This window comes from Pristiophorus japonicus, chromosome 16 (assembly GCF_044704955.1).
Source record: "Pristiophorus japonicus isolate sPriJap1 chromosome 16, sPriJap1.hap1, whole genome shotgun sequence".
In the NCBI taxonomy this organism is placed as follows: Eukaryota; Metazoa; Chordata; class Chondrichthyes; family Pristiophoridae; genus Pristiophorus; species Pristiophorus japonicus.
In genome coordinates this window covers 130,415,116-130,433,395 of record NC_091992.1, presented here as the reverse complement: position 1 = coordinate 130,433,395, position 18,280 = coordinate 130,415,116, and the positions used below count along the sequence as shown (strand labels likewise).

General features: G+C 44.0%; 1 protein-coding gene across 4 annotated transcripts in view; it reads right to left on the bottom strand.

The window, feature by feature from the left end:
• The window catches only part of helz (helicase with zinc finger), a 295,601-nt gene that overhangs the window by 257,768 nt on the left and 19,553 nt on the right, over positions 1 to 18,280 (bottom strand). The window contains exon 1 of one of the 4 annotated variants that reach the window (XM_070857886.1): positions 4,296 to 4,418. The exons of the other annotated variants lie outside the window; for them this stretch is intronic. The gene's annotated coding sequence lies outside the window, so the exon portion shown is untranslated. Of the gene's footprint in view, positions 1 to 4,295; positions 4,419 to 18,280 lie in introns of those variants that run through there. 4 annotated transcript variants of the gene reach the window in all.

Genomic DNA, 18,280 nt, shown 5'->3' with positions numbered 1-18,280 from the left:
TCGACTAATTAAATTATTAAAAATACAATGACGCAAGTATAATTTATAATTGCACTTTAAGTTAATTGTACCAAAATGGTGATGGTCTAATAATCTGATTTATTTAGGAAGCATTGGAAACAGAGGTTTAAGATAACAGTAAAATTCAAAGATTTACTATCTGACAACAGACCAGACAATAGAGTCTTGTTTTTTTACTTTTCTGTAAAAATGTCTGTAATTTGCCAATTTAAAACCATTCTTACAGATTTCTGGTGGCCTGTTGAAAAGTGATGCAGGCAGACACACAAGAAAAAGATGCTTGCCTCGGTATTGCCAGGCACTGGAAGTGGAGGGATAAGAAAGAGGGGGGGAAAGTTTTTACATGACAACATACATTTTTTTTCAAACTCTCGTATACAGATACTAGTCATCCAGTAGAACACAAAGGGCTGCTCATAGTTAAATGCATCTCTCAATGCATAGTTAAATCATCAAGCACCAGATTTATGCGATGAAGAGAATTCTCTTTACTTCTGGTCTGCTCTCATTTATGCTCCATATCCGAGCAGAGGACTGGTGTAAAAGTCAGCATTATATACACTTGCTGAAAAACATGCTGTTTGGAGGGGCACGAGGGGAATCTGACAATTTATAATGTGGAACAGCTTTTGTGCAATCCCTGTAGAAATCTTTATAGTACATTTTCCACATGTACGCAGATGACATCCAGCTCTATCTCTCCACCACTTCTGTCATTTGGTACCTAAATTGTCAGATTGCTTGTCTGACATCCAGTACTGGATGAGCAGAAATTTTCTCCAATTAAATATTGGGAAGACCGAAGCCATTATCTTTGGTCCCCGCCACAAACTGCGTTCCCTAACCACTAACCCCATCCCTCTTCCTAGCATCAATCTGAGGGTGAACAAAACTGTTCACAACCTAGGGGTCATATTTGACCCTGAAATGAGTTTCCAGTCACATATCCGCCGCATAACTAAAACCGCCTTTTTCCACCTCTGTAACATTGCTCGCCTCCGCCCTGCCTCAGCTCTTCTGCTGCTGAAACCCTCATTCATGCCTTTGTTACCTCTAGACTTGACTACTCCAACTCACTCCTGGCCGGCCTTCCACATTCCACACTACGTAAACTTGAAGTCATCCAAAACTCAGCAGCCCGTGTCCTAACCCGCACCAAGTCACGATCACCCATCACCCCTGTGCTTTCTGACCTACATTGGCTGTCAGTTAAACAACGCCTCGATTTCAAAATTCTCATCCTTGTTTACAAATCACTCCATGGCCTTGCCCCTCCCTATCTCTGTAATCTTTTTCAGCCTCACAGTCCCACAAGATATCTGCGCTCCTCAAATTCTGGCCTCTTGAACATCCCTCATTATAACTGCTCAACCATCAATGGACGTGCCTTCAGCATGCCTGGGCCCTAAGCTCTGGAACTCCCTCCCTAAACCTCTACCTCTCTCACCTCCTTTAAGACGCTCGTTAAAACCTACCTCTTTAAACAAGCTTTTGATCATTGCCTAAATTTCTTCTGTGGCTCGGTGTCAAATTTATCTGTTTGTCTCGAACACTGCGCCTTGGGATGTTTTACTACGTTAAAGGCGCTATATAAATAAAATATATTATTTCTACAGCAACCACATCAACTTTTTAAAAAGACCACACATCTTGTTGGTGATTTAGTTTTAGTTGGAAACAATACCTACCCCAGTTGAAGTCTACACACACCAGCAACATACATTTTTACTTAATTTAGCCAAACACATCTCTCTTGTTGATGCCCACCACCTCTGCCAGTGGCAGTGTTGCCTCACTATCAGTTTTGATCATATAATGCATCCAAACGGACACCACTGGTGCCCACATTCTGTATTTCAATACATAGTTTACATATGAACCATACGGTAGCAGAAAATTGCAGTATCAGTCCTGCTTCAGGCCACGTGTGGCCTCAAGAAAACTTCAAATTCAACTTCAACTACCCTGCAACCAACATCGCTGAAGCAGATCACATTGCTGTTTGAGAGACTTTGCAATGTGCAAATTGGCTGTCATGTTTCCTACATTACAACACTTCAAAAGTACTTCATTGGTCATAAAGTGCTTGGGACGTCCTGTGGTCATTAAAGGCGCTATATAAATGCAAGTCTTTATTCTTGCTTGTTTTCTTTCTTACAGGAACCATAGTTTCAGAATTTTGTGAAACATACTCCAAAAGAGTTTGGACAAATTACAACTTGGGAGCCTCATTCTGTTATATGTGCAGAGGTAAGGGGGGGGGGGGGGGGCGGGGGAAGAGAAGTTACTTTTCTTTAACTCTTATTCCCATGTAAACAAACTTCTGCCAACTGAATCCATTTCCACGGCCTTATAGTGTGCTCCTAGAATCATTTTCAGCAATGTTTGCAGCCACCTCCAGCAACAGCCCTCCAAAGCTGCAAATCTGTGGTATCAGGCTTTTGAAATCTCGATAAACATAATACAAAAGCAAGAAAGACAAAAAGTAACAACTGAAAAACTTGTCACAGGCTTGCCCTTCCTCGAAGCTCAGACCTTGCTTGTACACATGCCAAGTGATACTGCACTTGCCAACGCTACACACCCACTTGATCTGCTCAAGAACTTGAATCCCTCAAGATGAAAATAATTTACTTGCATGGAATCTGTAACAAGAAAGACTTACATTTATGTAGCGCCTTTCTCAACTGCCGGATGTCCCAAAGCGCTTCACACCAGCTTTTGTGCTGTGTATGGTTTCTGTATACGACCCTAATATTATTTTGAAGCAATATCTTTCACAATTAGTTATCCACTAAAACACTGCTGTGCAGCTTAAAGTATATTCATGAAACAAAAAGCAGTAAGTTCTGTGTACATCAATGTGAGGATGTTGTCTCCCAGTGTGTCAATGCATTGCATGACTCAGAAGAGTCAAAGAAAGGGCACAGATTCAAACCATAGTTGATCAGTAAAGCCAAAATTGGTTTGAGCGCTCAAGGCTAGGGAAATAGGAAGGATGCACGGTCAGTGTTTCTGCTCCCCATCGCTGCTGGAAACACAAGTGAGAAGGAACTGGCTTGACTGGAATGCCCCCTATTGCCAAATAGCTCACCAAGACTCACTTTCCAAGTTTAAACATTAAGGCGGCATATTGTAAGTGAGGTACTGGAAGATTGCTGCTGCAACTGTCAGCACAGCATGACTCACTACCTTCAGGGGGGAAGAGGACTGGGAGAGGGCAGCATTGCTGGATGAAAAAACCTGAAAGATGTCAGTGCTGAGGAAATAAAACTGAGATGCTAGCACTCTATCAATATCAACACAGATCAAGTATAACATGCCAAGGTGTAGGGTGAGGCGTCTCGACCTCCTCAACCCTCCCCGGCCCACCTCAGAAGAGCAGCCTCCTCCAGTAACAATATCCTGCATCTGCTAATCTTTCGGTCCGAATTATACATTGAAAAGTTAGTGACCAATTAAAGAGGTTGACTTACAACTACCAGGAACTTGCTCGAGACTGCCCAAATTATCTTGAGCCCCTTAAAGTTGGTGAGATTTTCATCCCATCAGTCCAGTCAGCCCTTAACCATAGACATAAAAGGATCACCTGCGTTCACCACAACACTCAGATGCACAAGGATATTTTTTTTTAAAAAGCAAACTTGCATTTATATAGCACCTTTCATGTCTTCAGGACACGATGGGCCAAAATGGCCTCCTTCCGTGCTGTAAATTTCTATGATTCTAATATCTCAATCAATGAAGTACTTATCAAGTGTAGTCTTGCAAATTATGCAGTTGATGTGCACACATCAAGGACCCAGAGAGATCAAAGGAGAAATTCCAGTTGATTGGTTTATGGAGGTGTTGACTGGGGCATCATTGTTGGCCCAGACACTGCACAAACGTCCCTGCTCCTCTTTGAATAGTATCAAGGGATCTTTTACAAACACCTGAACATCAAAACTTGGTACATGACAACACAGCAGTCCCTCAATACTACACTGAAGTGTCAGCCTACATTATGCACAGGGGAAGGGTTTTTCTTTTTCTAAATTGATCTAATTGCAAGACGAGATTTTACAATGTTTAGTCAATGCAGTAAAAGAAGAATGGCGCAAGAATTGCAGCAGTGAATTGCAATCTGCCTCTTTGATTCCTCAAATCCACACACATTCCTGAATTCTGATGTGCCATTGGGGATATATAGATATATATGATATACACATATTTGTTGCACTTCAAAGTCTCAAAGGTATTTCAAAATCACTATTTGAACTCGGCAACCTGACCTCTCCCGAAGAGCAGTGCCAGGGATTTACATGCAGCCGCCAATCTGTAGAAACTGCCCTCAGCAGTCAGCCTCTGTTTTTTTCTTGGGATGTGCCAACTTTGACCACTTCCCCGCAGGGAGGAGCTGAACTGTGACCTGAAAAGGATACACCAGTTTAAACACGGCTCCATCAGAGTAATTTTTTTTCAATCACACTGTGCTCCAACCCCCGACTATTTGTGAAGAGATCAGCAAATGGATATAAATAGGTATGAGATTTTGAAGCTGTCTAAATTTTGGTTCACCATCTTCATTTAAAAAAAGATTGGCATCATTAACAAAATGCAAAGAGCACCACTCCGGATGTTGTATCATTATCCTCACCGATGATTTATGCGAAAAGGAAAGCGGTAGGTGGAGAATACATATGTCTCGATACAGAGCCTTTCAAAAGTATAGTTGGCGTATGCAGACTTAACTGTAGATCTACATACCATGTCACAAGGATACACGATACAGGAGTGGAATTGTGCGTCCCAAAGGGCGATCTATATCAGCTTCAAGGTCCCATGATGATACCACAATATGCTCAACCAAGGACTCAGCAGAAGATCAACAAAACTCTCTAATATTGCAGTGCTAAAAAGACAGACTTGCATTTATATAGCGCCCCTCACGCCCACTGGATGTCCCAAAGCGCTTTTACAGCCAATGAAGTACTTTTGAAGTGCAGTCACTGTTGTAATGTGGGGAACGCGGCAGTCAATTTGCACACAGCAAGCTCCCACAAACAGCAATGTGATAATGACCAGATAATCTGTTTTTGTTATATTGATTGAGGGATAAATATTGGCCAGGACACCCGGGGATAACTCCCCTGCTCTTCTTCAAAATAGTGCCATGGGATCTTTTACATCCACCTGAGAGAGCAGACGGGCCCTCGGTTTAACGTCTCATCCGAAAGACGGCACCTCCGACACTGCAGCACTCTCTCAGTACTGCACTGGAGTGTCAGCCTAGATTTTTTGTGCTCAAGTCTCGGGAGTAGCTTTGACTTTGCCATTGATAATCAGAATACTTGTTGATCCAACTAGACTTACTAAGTTATTGAGAGCTTGTTTATTTTAACTACTCTCTGAGCAACAAATCAACCAGCTTCGGTTTGTCTATTTTGTAATAAAACCAAACCGAGCAATAGCCACTTAATATGGAGCCAATGGCAGACTATTTTTTTTTAAAAAGAACACTCATACAATCAGCAATGATTGCAAGAGACGGACAGAGATAACAAGGTCCTACTGCAGTCAGACGGGGCATGGCTGGAAGATGCCATACACAATGTACTAGAACGTGGCCCACGAACATATTCAGCCCAGTCTGACAGAATCAACTATTTTGTCATATATGGAATTCTGGATTACTCATTAGTGTCTGTGATGGGCCATAGTTTGCCAGGTATCACAAACCATAACATTCAAGATACAGGCGATTATAAAAATTCTCTCCTCCAAAGTGAAAAGCAGCGAATTAAAATGCCTTTCCTTTTCTGTCTCTCTCCTTCCATCCTCTCTTCCCTTCAAGCCGTACAAACGTTCAACTATTGGATAAATAGACAAGCACCTGATGAGTCCGGATGTATTGGAGGTAAGTATCAATAGCGACAGTAAGCCATTTTAATGCAATAGCTGCTTGGAATGCTTCAGTTTAACTTGCACTGATCAGACCATTGCTGCAACAAAAAATGACTTTTCTCTTTACTCATTTGTGACGTGCTGCAGTATGAGACCACCGTTCTCAGCAGTTTCAGAAGAAATATAATCTACTACAGTTGCACGATAAAGGTAGATTGTTTGAAATAGACTAGTAGGTACTAATAACACCACTTATTTCACTACCAGTCCAGTGAATCTCACGTTCGCCTGCTATAGTTAGAGATGTGTCACTACTTCAGGCACAAAGAAAATATTGCATACAGCTTGTAAAGAAAATTCCTGCAGACACAACATGAAGAAAATACCAGAAACATCTGTCAGAATACCTAATTCTGGGCTCCGATATCAAACCTACACATTGCATTCATTTGTTAGATTCAATATAAGCCAAGTTATGATACATTTCATTAGTTCTGATCTGGTGAATTAGTTCAACAAATTTAAGATATTGAAATATGGAACTCCTCCACTCTGGCGAGGAGTTGGAAAGTTAATGCTGCCACAAACATTCTTGAAGTCAGCAGTACTGTCTGCAACTGCAAATGATTGACACTTAACCCTCTGAGCTGCAGGTTTTGTTTATAACCAGAATCTTATCATTGTAAATTCAGGGGCTGGATTTTTTTTTATTCACGGGATTGGCAGCAAGACCAGCATTTATTGCCCATCCCAAATTGCCCGCGAGAAGGTGGTGGTGAGCCACCTTCTTGAATACAACTGAGTGTGTCGCTGGGCCATTTCAGAGGGCAATTAAGAGTCAACCACATTGCTGTGGGTCTGGAGTCACACAGGCCAGACCGGGCAAGGACGGCAGATTTCCTCCCCTAAAGGACATTCATGAACCAGGTGGGCTTTTACGACAATTCTGGTAGTCTCATGGTCACCATTACGGATACTAGCTTTTCATTCCAGATTTATTTAATTCATTGAAAATACCCCAGCTGCCGTGGTGGGATTTGAACTCATGTCCCCGGATTATTAGTCCAGGCCTCTGGATTACTGGTCCAGTAACATAAACCACTGTGCTAGCATACCCATAAAAGAGCACATTTGTATAGTACCGAATCACATCTCAAAACTTCCACAAAGTGCTTCACATTCACGTTGTAATGCAGTGGTTATTGCGTAGGTAAGCACAGCAGCAATTGTCTATACAGCAACAGCCCACAAACAGCAATGAGATAATGCCAATTAAATTGTTTTTTGATGGAAGAATGTTGGCCTGGATACAGAGAACTTCTGCCTCTTGGGATCTTCAATGCCCACCTGAACTATCAGAACAGATATATGGGCAATACTGACTCAGCATAGCAATGGACTGACAACCTAGATGATGAATACAATCAATACTAAGGGGGGGGGGGGGGGCGGGGGTCATTCGGCTAATTGCTTCTCTGCCAGATTTTTTCTACACCATTCAAAACTAATCGCACTACCTTGCTCCCACCTCATACCTTCCTCTGCTTCCAATATTTATCGAATTTTCCGTTAAAAGATGCTATTGTGTCTGCTTCAACCACCCCTGTGACAAAGCATTCCATGTTCCAATACCAACGGATCCATTACAGACTCAATCCACCTCCGGACCGGGGTCAAACAGGGCTGTGTTATCGCTCCAACCCTCTTCTCAATCTTCCTCACCGCCATGCTCCACCTCACAATCAACAAGCTCCCCGCTGGAGTGGAGCTAAACTACAGAACCAGTGGGAAGCTGTTTAATCTACGCCGCCTCCAGGCCAGGCCCAAGATCACCCCAACCTCTGTCATTGAGCTGCAGTATGCGGACGACACCTGCATCTGCGCACATTCAGAGGCTGAACTCCAGGATATAGTCAAGGTATTCACTGAGGCATATGAAAGCATGGGCCTTATGCTAAACATCCGTAAGACAAAGGTCCTCCACCAGTCTGTCCCCGACGCATAGCACTGCCCTCCAATTATCAAGATCCACAGCGCAGCCCTGGACAACGTGGACCATTTTCCATATCTCGGGAGCCTCTTATCAACAAAGGCAGACATTGATGCGGAGATTCAGAATCGCCTCCAGTGCGCCAGCGCAGCCTTCGGCCGTCTGAGGAAGAGTGTTTGAAGACCAGGCCCTCAAATCTACCACCAAACTCATGGTCTACAAGGCTGTAGTAATACTCGCCCTCCTGCATGGATCTGAGATCTGAGGCATGGACAATGTATAGAAGGTGCCTCAAGTTGCTGGACATATATCACCAATGATGTCTCCGCAAGATCCTGCAAATCCCCTGGGAGGACAGGCGCACCAACATCAGTGTCATCGTCCAGGCTAACATCCCCAGCATTGAAGCACTGACCACACTCTATTAGCTTCGTTGGGTAGGCCACATAGTATGCGTGCCAGATATGAGACTCCCTAAGCAAATGCTTTATGCGGAGCTCTTTTATGGTAAACGAGCCAAAGGAGGACGGCGGAAATGTTATAAGGACACCCTCAAAACCTCACTGGTAAAGTGTGACATCACCACTGACACCTGGGAGATCCTGACCGCAGACCGCCCAAGGTGGAGAAAGTCCATCCAGGAAGGCATTGAGCTCTTCGAGTCTCAAGGTAAAGACCATAGAAAAATAGAAACATGGAAAATAGGTGCAGGAGTAGGCCATTCGAGCCTGCACCACCATTCAATATCATGGCTGATCATTCCCTTAGTGCCCCTTTCCTGTTTTCTCTCCATACCCCTTGATCCCTTTAGCCGTAAGGGCCATATCTAACTCCCTCTTGAATATATCCAATGAACTGGCATCAACTCTCTGCGGTAGGGAATTCCACAGGTTAACAACTCTGAGTGAAGAAGTTTCTCCTCATCTCAGTCCTAAATGGCCTACCCCTTATCCTAAGACTGTGTCCCCTGGTTCTGGACTTCCCCATCATCGGGAACATTCTTCTCGCATCTAACCTGTCCAGTCCCGTCAGAATCCTATAAGTTTCTGTGAGATCCCCTTTCATCCTTCTAAACTCCAGTGTATAAAGGCCCAGTTGATCCAGTCTCTCCTCATATGTCAGTCCCACCATCCCGGGAATCAGTCTGGTGAACCTTCGCTGCACTCCCTCAATAGCAAGAATGTCCTTCCTCAGATTAGGAGACCAAAACTGAACACAATATTCCAGGTGAGGCCTCACCAAGGCCCCGTACAACTGCAGTAAGACCTCTCTACTCCTATACTCAATGCCCCTAGCTATGAAGGCCAACATACCATTTGCCGCCTTCACCGCCTGCTGCACCTGCATGCCAACTTTCAATGACTGATAAACCATGACACCCAGGTCTCGTTGCACCGCCCCCTTTCCTAATCTGCTGCCATTCAGATAATATTCTGCCTTTGTGTTTTTGCCACCAAAGTGGATAACTTCACATTTATCCACATTATACTGCATCTGCCATGCATTTTCCCACTCACCTAACCTGTCCAAGTCACCCTGCAACATTTTAGCGTCCTCCTCACAGCTCACACCGCCACCCAGTTTAATGTCATCTGCAAACTTGGAGATATTACACTCAATTCCTTCATCTAAATCATTTATGTATATTGTAAAGAGCTGGGGTCCTAGCCCTGAGCCCTGCGGCACTCCACTAGTCATTGCGTGCCATTCCGAAAAGGACCCGTTTATCCCGACTCTCTGCTTCCTGTCTGCCAACCAGTTCTCTATCCACGTCAGTACATTACCCCCAATACCATGTGCTTTGATTTTGCACAACAATCTCTTGTGCGGGACCTTGTCAAAAGCCTTTTGAAAGTCCAAATACAACACATCCACTGGTTCTCCCTTGTCCACTTTACGAGTTACATCCTCAAAAAATTCCAGAAGATTTGTCAAACATGATTTCCCGTTTATAAATCCATACTGACTTGGACCGATCCTGTCACTCCTTTCCAAATGCGCTGTTATTTCATCTTTAATAATTGATTCCAACATTTTCCCCACTACTGATGTCAGGCTAACCGGTCTATAATTACCCGTTTTCTCTCTCTCTTTTTTTTTTAAAACAGTGGTGTTACATTAGCTACTCTCCAGTCCATAGCAACTGATCCAGAGTCGATAGACTGTTGGAAAATGATCACCAATGCATCCACTATTTCTATGGCCACTTCCTTAAGTACTCTGGGATGCAGACTATCAGGCCCCGGGGATTTATCAGCCTCAATCCCATCAATTTCCCTAACACAATTTCCCACTTTATAAGGATATCCTTCAGTTCCTCCTTCTCACTAGACCCTCGGACCCCTAGTATGTCTGGAAGGTTATGTGTGTCTTCCTTCGTGAAAACAGAACCAAAGTATTTGTTTAACTGGTCCGCCATTTCTTTGTTCCCAATTATAAATTCACCTGAATCTGACTGCAAGGGACCTACGTTTGTTTTCACTAATCTTTTTCTCTTCACATATCTATAGAAGCTTCTGCAGCCAGTTTTTATATTCCCAGCAAGCTTCCTCTCATACTCTATTTCCTCCCTCCTAATTAAACCCTTTGTCCTCCTCTGCTGTATTACAAATTTCTCCCAGTCCTCAGGTTTGCTGCTTTTTCTGACCAATTTATATGCCTCTTCCTTGGATTTAACACTATCCTTAATTTCCCTTGTTAGCTACGGTTGAGCCACCTTGCCCATTTTATTTTTACTCCAGACAGGGATGTACAATTGTTGAAGTTCATCCATGTGATCTTTAAATGTTTGCCATTGCCTATCCACCGTCAACCCTTTAAGTATTACTCGCCAGTCTATTCTAGCCAATTCACGTTTCATACCATCGAAGTTACCTTTCCCCAAGTTCAGAACCCTAGTCTCTGAATTAACTGTGTCACTCTCCATCTTAATTCAGAATTCTACCATATTATGGTCACTCTTCCCCAAGGGGCCTCGAAGAAAAAGATTGCTATTAGTCCTTTCTCATTACACATCACCCAGTCTAGGATGGCCAGCCCTCTAGTTGGTTCCTCGACATATTGGTCTAGAAAACCATCCCTAATACACTCCAGGAAATCCTCCTCCACAGTATTGCTAGTAGTTTGGTTAGCCCAGTCAATATGTAGATTAAAGTCGCCCATGATAACTGCTGTACCTTGATTGCACACATCCCTAATTTCTTGTTTGATGCTGTCCACATCCTCATTACTACTGTTTGGTGGTCTGTACACAACTCCCACTAGCGTTTTCTGCCCTTTGGAATTCCGCAGGTCCACCCATACCGATTCCACATCATCCAAGCTAATGTCCTTCCTTAACTATTGCATTAATTTCCTCTTTAACCAGCAAGGCCACCCCACCCCCTTTTCCTTTCTGTCTATCTTTCCTAAATGTTGAATACCCCTGCACGTTGAGTTCCCAGCCTTGGTCACCCTGGAGCCATGTTTCCGTGATGCTATCTGCGCAGTTAATTCGTCCATCTCATTCCGAATACTCCTCGCATTGAGCCACAGAGCCTTCAGGCTTGTCTTTTTAACACCCTTTGCCTCTTTAGGATTTTGCTGTAATGTGGCCGTTTTTGCTTTTTGCCTTTGGTTTCTCTGCCCTCCACTTTTACTTTTCTTCTTTCTATCTTTTGCTTCTGCCCCCATTCTACTTCCCTCTGTCTCCCTGCATAGGTTCCCATCCCCCTGCCATATTAGTTTATGAAGAAGCCAAGCGCAGGCAGCGGAAGGAGCGCGCGGCAAACCAGCCCCACCGACCCCTTCCCTCGACGAATGTCTGTCCCACCTGTAACAGGGTCTGTGGCGCTCATATCGGACTGTTCAGCCATCAAAGAACTCACTTTGGGAGTGGAAGCAAGTCCTCCTCGATTCCGAGGGACTGCCTATGATGAACCCTTTCCACAACAAAATATCTCCGAACCGCTCTCCTCACTAATAATCTGAAATTCATGACCAACGTTTCCTGTACACTGCGCGGCCATGCAGTAACGGGAAAGGTCCCGTGCATGGCACTAACTGGCTTCTCCATTGTAAATACCGTGCATGCAAGGAAATTTATAGGGACCGCAAACCAAAGGAAACAAGCCACATAGAACAAAGCACAGCTTAACGGGAACATTGTTCATCACCCCATGTTACCAAATCCGCAACCAGAAGTATCAGTTTTTCACTGTTCACTATCAAAATCATTTTTTTAACCTCCTGTCAAATGTCTTAGCCTTCCCTGGTCCAGTGCAAATAGCCCTAGTATTTCAAATCTCCCCTTATATCTATAGTTTTCCATCAATGCCACCAACCTATGTTGTAGGCTCTATATGGCTTCAATGTCCTTTCAATGGGCCAATTTTGGCCACGACTTGCATCAATTTTTTTTGGAGTAAGTTGTTTTTTCTGGCGTAAGTTAAAAAATGCCATTTTCCCCAAAAGATTTGCTCCAGAGTAAGTCAGTTAGGTACGATTTTTTTAGTTCAGTTTTTTTTTCCCCAAAAGGGGGCGTTCCCAGACACCTAAGCTAGTTTTGGCCATTTATGCCACTTTGGCCAGCAAAAACTTACTCCAAATCGACTCAGGTCAGCGTATGTGGCCAGCTCCGAAAAACCTTGCGGGCAGTTAAAACAATCGGTGCAGGTTAGTACATTTAAAGCACCAAGACTTACAAAGCACAAAAATAAGCATTCAATAACAAATAAAAGATAGAAGGAAGCTAAGGACCTGCACCAAGACTTACAAAGCACTAAACAAACTGCAAAAAGTAATAAGCAACCAATCAATAACAAATAAAAAATAGAAGTCCTACCTGTATGCCAAAATCAAGTTTCTGTTTTCAAAGTCCCCCCCCCCACATCAAAACACTCTTTCACCGCCCCACCCCCCCACCCCCAAAACACTCTTTCTCCCCCGCTCCCCCAAAACTCTCCTCCTCCTCCTCCTCCTCCTCCTCCACCCACCCACCCAATCAAAACTCTCAAGCACAACCATCAATAAATAAAAATAAAACTGAAGTCCTACCTCGGCCTGGGAACTCAGCGGGCTGGCCAGCCGGTGCGGGAGGCCACTCGGCCTGAGATAGGGGCTGCGAGCATCGGGTCCCGCTTGCAGCCCGCAGGACACACTGGGAGGGCAGGAGCACGCACACTGACTTTACTGCGCATACGCGCAGCTGCCAGCAGTGCTTTCTGCACTGGTAGTTGCTCTGCCCCACACTTCACAATGCACGCCACGTTGGGACTCCGGGGACTTGGAAGAGCGGCCAGGATGGGGTGACTTTTTGCCGGTGCCGTTTCCAGGGCGCAAAGTCGGTGCACTTAAGGTAAGTGCGCCGAAAAAGAGGGTTGGGCAAAATTGAGCCCAAAGGAGCACCCAAAACTGCACACAGTATAACTGTGGACATAACAAAATTGCATTCAAATGTATTACTTCTTTACTCTTGAATTTACAAGATCCAGTTGGTCTTTATGGTGTGACCTACCTGCACCCACACTTTCGGGAAATTATGCACTTGAACCCTAATTGTCAGCTGTGGCTCAGTGAGTAACACACTCGCCTCTGAGTCAGAAGGTTGTGGGTTCAAGTCTCACTTCAGAAACTTGAACACAGAAATCTAGGCTGACACTCCAGTGCAGTGCCAAGGGAGCGCTGCACTGTCAGAGATGCCGTCTTTAGGATGAGACGTTTAACCGAGGCCATGTCTGCCCTCGCAGGTGGACGTAAAGGATCGCATGGCACTATTTCGAAGAGCGGGGGAGTTATCCCCAGTGTCCTGGCCAATATTTATCTCTCAATCAACATAACAAAACAGATTATCTGGCCACATCGCTGTTTGTGGGAGTGTGCTGTGCACAAATTGGCTGCCGTGTTTCACACATTACAACAGTGACTACATTCCAAAAGTACTTAATTGGCTGCATAGTGTTTTGAGACGTCCAGTGGTCGTGAAAGGCGCTATATAAATGCAAGTCTTTCTTTTCTTTCTAATTGTTTGTAGTTGTTCATCCATACCTTTCAGCATCTTTCCATTGTGTATACACTCCCACTTCTTGTCTTTTTCTCCCAAAACGCATTCATCACACTTATCCAAAACTGTGCCCATCACTGTTCTGCCCATTCCAGTAATCTGTATTCATGAAGTCTTCACAATCCTCCTTGCTGTTTGCAAATCCTCTATTTAAATTTCAAGATGGTGTTCCCTAAACACAAGTCGAAGTCATCCAGATGTGCACCAAGAACAAAAGTGGACTCAATACTGACCCCTGCAATACACGGTTTCCAATCCAAGCAGCATTCTGTTTCATGTCCGTCAACCAACTTCCTATCCATTCTACTATATTTCCTCTTGTACCAGGTGCTCCCAAACTGGGGGAGCGGGTGAGGAGGACGCACACATCATGGCCAGGAAATTCCTCAGATCTGTTCCTATTTTGTCAGTGTTACTTTGCCGGAGTGCGACAGAAACCCCATTAATGCACGTAAAGTGGGGTTTCCACCACACTTCGGGTGATGTAACGCTAGCAAAGTGACATCAGATCCGAGGAATTTCCTAGCCAGTGAGTTCTAACATGATAGAACTTCATATTAAAACCCAAAAGTGTAAGGGAGCAGAATTAAAACAGTTAGTGAAGTATTCTGAATCACATCTTCACCAACATTAATTATGCAAATACGGGTATACTGTTACTTAGAAAGAGGGGGTCATGCCTGGGACATGAATCAATGAAGAGAGCTCAGTAACAATGTTTAGGAGCCTCTGTCTTAAACCATACACCTGAATGTTCTAATAAGCCTGTGAGAGACAGCTGCTGAACATACACATACACTGCAACCCCTTGGTCACTTTTCAAAAATATCAAGTTTGTCAAACAAATTTGCCTTACCGTTAACAAATCCATGCTGGCTGTGCTTGGTTAACTCATGCATTTCTAACTGCTCACTAATTTTATCTCGAATGAAGGATTCTGAAAATTTTTTCACAAGTGACGGCTAGGCTAATTTCCCTAAAGTCACCTGGTTCATCCTTCCCTCCCTTTTACCTCTGTTTACACATCCTTCTCACGCTTGTTCTCTCTTTCCCTCAATGTAAAATTGTTGTGAAGTGCCTTGGTACATTTTACTCCGTTAAAGGTGCGAAATAAATAAAAATTATTATTATTGAACAAAAGTGTTACGTGGCACAATTAGCGTATTTAAGAAGGACTGTGGCCAGAGCTTCTACTTGCTCTTCTCTGACTTCTTTAACAGCCTAGGGTGCACACCATCAGGTCCCAGTGACCGATCCACCCTCATTTCTGCTAATTTTTTTTAACTAATTTATTTTCTACAGTTACCTCTAACATTGTTCCATATGACTCCTTTAGTCCACTTTTTAAAATCTCGTAATACTCCTGAGAAGCGCCTTGGGATGTTTCACTACGTTAAAGGCGCTATATAAATACAAGTTGCTGTGAATTCTCACTTCCACCTTCGCTTGTAAAAACTGACACAAAATGTTCAATAGCTCAGCCATAGCTTCATCTTCTACAATTTGATGCCCGCATTCCCAGAAAGGTCCAACCCTCTGTTTCTTTACTTTTTATATGCTTATTAAAAACCCCTATTTTCCATTATATTATCCACCAGCCTTTTTTCACATTGTAGACCTCCAATATCCCTCTTCAACCCTCTCCACATCATCATCATCATCACAGGCAGTCCTTCGAAATCGAGGAAGACTTGCTTCCACTCTAAAAGTGAGTTGTCAGGTGACTGTACAGTCTAATATGGGAATTACAGTCTCTGTCACAGGTGGGACAGACAGTGGTTGGAGGAAAGGGTGGGTGGGGAGTCTGGTTTGCCGTACGCTCCTTCCGCTGCCTGCGCTTGTTTACTGCATGCTCTCGGTGACGAGACTCGAGGTGCTCAGCACCCTCCCGGAATAGGAGGTGGGTGGGGTGGATTGACCCATCCACCTCCACGGAGGTGTGTGAGGTTGCTGACCCATCCACCTCCATGGCACGAACCTGGTATTGCAGTACTTCCAGGAACGGTGCAGTGGCTCTCGGCCTTTTGGCTAAGAGCATTGGCGCAGAGTGATCCTTGATGTGTGCAAGGTGACCTCTGGCGTTTGTGATTTGACAAAGAATTGCTCTTCCTCCACTTAGTGCAGTCTTTGGCCAGGGATTCCCAGGTGTCAGTGGGGATGTTGCACTTTATCAAGGAGGCTTTGAGGGTGTCCTTGAAACATTTCCTCTGCCCACTTGGGGATCGCTTGCCATGTAGGAGTTCCGAGTAGAGCGCTTGCTTTGGGAATCTTGTGTCAGGCACGTGGTCCACGTTGTCCAAGGCCGCGCTGAGGTCCGCCCAACGGAACTGGTCAAATGTGGTCAGTGCGTCGATGCTGGGGATGTTAGCCTGATCGAGAACACTGACGTTGATGTGTCTATACTCCCAGGGGATTCGCAGGATCTTCTGGCGACATCATTGGTGGTATTTTTCCAGCGATTTGAGGTGTCTACTGTATATGGTCCACGCCTGAGCCATGCGCACATTCAGAAGCTGAACTCCAAGCCACCGTCAACATCTTCACCGAGGTGAACAAAAGCATGGGCCTTACACTAAACATCCATAAGACAAAGGTCCTCCACCAACATGACCCCACCAAACAGCACTACCCACCGGTCATCAAAATCCACAGCGCAGCCTTGGACAATGTGCACCACTATCCATACCTCGGGACCCTATTATCAGACATCTACGACGAGGTTCAACAACGCCTCCAGTGCGCCAGCGCAGCCTTCGGTTGCCTGAGGAAGAGAGTGTTCGAAGACCAGGCCCTCAAATCTGGCACCAAGCTTATGGTCTACAGGGCTGCAGTGATACCCTCTCCATTACACTGTATTATTAGCCCTAATTTTATAATATACCCCCCTTTTAAATTTGATTTGTTTTAATTTTATTCATGGAACTTTTTAGTACACCTTTTTTGCCTTGAAGTAATATATTTATTTTCTACGTGACCTGTCTCACATTTGAAGATTTTCCACTGCTGATCTGTCAACCTGCTTGTTAGCTTTTCTACTCAATTAATTTGGGCAGATCCCTTCTCAAGTCACTTTTTCTCGTCCCGTGTCCTCATCTTTGATTCTTCATTGTTCTTTTCTATTTATATTGAACCTAACCGTGTTGTGGTCAACATTTCTCAATTGTTCTCCTACTACTAAAGAGAGAGAAAATAGATGATGAAAGTAAACTAGCATGAAATATAAAAACAGATAGTAAGAGTTTCTACAGGTACATAAAAAGGAAAAGAGTGGCTAAAGTAAATGTTGGTCCCCTAGAGGATGAGACTGGGGAATTAATAATGGAGAACAGGGAAATGGCAGAGACTTTGAACAAATATTTTATAACGGTCTCCACGGTAGAAGACACTAAAAACATCCCAATAATGGATGATCAAGGGGCTATAGGGAGGGAGGAACTTAATACAATCACTAAAGTAGTAGTACTCGGTAAAATAATGGAACTAAAAAAGTGCACAAGTCCCCTGGACCTGATGGCTTGCATCCTAGAGTCCTTTAAATGGCTGCAGAGACAGTGGATAAATTGGTTGTAATCCACCAAAATTCCCTGGATTCTGGGGAGGTCACAGCAGATTGGAAAACTGCAAATGTTAACGTCCCTGTTTAAAAAAAGGAGGCAGACAGAAAGCTGGAAACTATAGACTGGTTAGCCTAACATCTGTCGTTGGGAAAATGCTGGAGTCCATTATTAAGGGAGCAGTCACAGGACGTAACGAGCAGGGTAGATAAGGGGGAAGCAGTGGATGTGGTGTATTTGGATTTCCAGAAGGCATTCGATAAGGTGCCACATAAAAGGTTAATGCACAAGATAAAAGTCCACGGGTTTGGGGGTAATATATTAGCATGGATTGAGGATTGGCTAACTAACAGAAATCAGAGAGTCAGGATAAACAGATCATTTTTCGGTTGGCAGTGACTAGTGGGGTGCCACAGGGATCGGAACTGGAGCCTCAACTATTTACAATCTATATTAATGACTTGGATGAAGGGACCGAGTGTAATGTAGCCAAGTTTGCTGATGACACAAAAATGGACTGGAAAGCAAATTGTGAGGACACAAAAAATCTGCAAAGGGATATAGACAGGCTAAGTGAGTGGGCAAAAATTTGGCAGATGGAGTATAATGTGGGAAAATGTGAGGTTATCCACTTTGGCAGAAAAAATAGACAAGCAGACTATAATTTAAATGGAGAAAAATTGCAAAGAGCTGCAGTAAAGAGGGACCTGGGGATCCTTGTGTATGAAACATAAAAAATGAGTATGCAGGTACAGCAAGTGATCAGGAAGGCAAATGGAATGTTGGCCT